This window comes from Cnephaeus nilssonii (assembly GCF_951640355.1).
Source record: "Cnephaeus nilssonii genome assembly, chromosome: 18".
NCBI classification, from domain to species: Eukaryota; Metazoa; Chordata; class Mammalia; order Chiroptera; family Vespertilionidae; genus Cnephaeus; species Cnephaeus nilssonii.
Window position 1 is genome coordinate 36,297,848 of NC_137089.1, and position 2,247 is coordinate 36,300,094.

The 2,247-nt window shown below is 44.9% G+C and overlaps 1 pseudogene across 1 annotated transcript; it reads right to left on the reverse strand.

Annotated features, from left to right (window-relative positions):
• Positions 1-344: 344 nt before the first annotated feature.
• Positions 345-1,619, reverse strand: LOC307114355 (large ribosomal subunit protein uL4-like; annotated as a pseudogene). Its single transcript has one exon. The product of its transcript is annotated as a large ribosomal subunit protein uL4-like (transcript).
• Positions 1,620-2,247: the final 628 nt, after the last annotated feature.

Consider the following 2,247-nt stretch of genomic DNA (forward strand, 5'->3'; position numbering starts at 1 on the left):
CTGGTGTTTTCTCCATCTTATGTTAAAAGCTCAGGAGAGCAGCCTCAAAACCCCAACACCTACCAAAGCTCTACAAGGTAACCATATGATTATCCCAGCTACTGTACTGTGCAAGTTCTGCAACTGCTATAATAGATGAAGGACAAAGCTGGTGTGAGATTTGTCGATAACAAAAAGAGAGAATTATCACTCATCCTAAAAACAACCCTGGGAGACAGGTATTATCCCAATAGGGACACCAAGGTGTCTTTTTTTTGGGGGGGGGGGGTTGCCTTTGATCATATTTTTATTCAAAATTAGCTGTCCAAAGTGATTTGACCTTTATGGAATAAACAAATTTAAGTTTATGCCACAGGCTTCTTTTCTTCTGTGATGGGTTTCTTTTCTGCGGGCTTCTTCTCAGCTGCTGGTTTCTTGGTAGCTGCAGCCTTTTCCCCCCACCAAAGGCTTCTTCTGCTTCTTTAACGCCAACAGCCTTCTTTCCTTTCTTCCCTACCACAGGCTTCTTGCCTGGAACCCCCTTCTCATCTGATTTGGCTTCCAGGGCTGCTGCTGCTTTATCAACCCAAAGCTTGTGGTTCTTGGCCTGGCAAAGAATGGTGTTCCGGCGCATAGTCTTTGCATATGGGTTTAGCTTCAACATGATTCTCAGGCTTCTCAGTGGATTCTTCTTCAGGACACTCCGGTGAATCTTCTTGTGTGGTGCTCGGAGGGCTCTTTGGATCTCTGGGCTTTTCAAGATTCTGCTAAGGTCTGTATTAAGCATCTTGTGCATCGGAAGGCTATAGTTACTCTTGAGGGAGGCAGCTCCACGCCAAGTGCCATACAGCTCATCTAACTTGCAGAAAGCACTTTCAGTCCAAATGCAGAAACAGCCCACATGCCCTCCAGGTGCAAGTTTCAAAATGTTCAGTTTGCTTACATTAAGCAGAGTAATTCCAGGGATGTTTCTGGAAGGCTTTGATGACGCTGTTATCCTCATTATAAATGATGCAAAGTCCCCTGCACTGGATACGACTGTTTCTCATTTTGCCCTTGCCAGCCCTCATTCACTGAGAGGCATAGACCTTTTTTATATCATTCCAGGCCTTAAGTTTCTTAAGAAGCAAAACAGCCTCCTTGGTTTTCTTGTAGTCTTCAACTTTATCTTCAACCACCAAAGGAAGTTCAGGAACTACCTCAATACAGTGACCTTTTGACATGACCAGTGCTGGTAAGGCTGAGGAGGGTAGGGCAGAACAGATGGCATATCGTTTCTGTGTTTTGTTTACTCTGCGGTGTCAATGGTGCCAGGTTTTCATTGGTGCAAACATTCAGCCCCCACGGCACATATTTCCAAAAGCACCCTGGCCAAAACGATAAGTTCCACCACCTCGGACTGGGAATTTGAGCCACAGCTCTGCCAGTACCCCAGGACTAGGCATTGGTTTGATGACCTGACAATTCACTGACAGCATAGGGCTGTCTGTTGTTTTTGCGCAAGTTGGTGTGAACAAAGTTTACAATATCTGGTGGAATGGGAGCCTTGAACACAGCAGGCAAAGTGACATTTTTGCCAGATGTTTCCCCCTTTTCAGCATACACAGATATCAGTGGATGAGCATACGCCATGGCGGGGAGAGGAGAAGGCCCGAGACACCAAGGTTTTATAGATGAGCAATCTGAAAAATATATCTTGCCCATTGTCATACTGTAACACTGGCTGAGGCGGGTTTTCAACCCACCTCACTCCAGTTCCTAAAGCTAAGGGAGATGACTCCAGTGGGGGCTACAGCTCCAGACAAGATGCCTTCTCAGAGTCACATCTTCTGGACTTAGGGCACAGCTGCCTGTCTCCAGCAAAGTCTCTTGAGAGAAAGCAAAGGTGTGTATTGAAAGAAGGTACCTAGGAATCATTTCCGAGGAAAAAAACACACAAAGGGACTCCTCACACACACCAAAACCAACCAACCAAACAAAAACAGTCTCAAAGCACCAATATGAAATGTTTGGCTGAAAGGAGAGGTGTCTTGAGTCTTAAGTACTTTTCCACTCCCTGAACAACTTATTGAGCTCCCCACCTCTCCCCTTATGATTAATAGAGTTTCATGAGCTTTTCAGTCTCCAGGCCATTTTGCTTTAGGAAGCTTTGATTTGAGAAATGAGACAAGTAGTTTCAGTGCTGTCATCATTAGGGGATAAAAAGAAATCTATTTAAATGGTTTTTAAATATTCACAAGAAGAGCCAGAGGGTCTTGGCCATGTTCC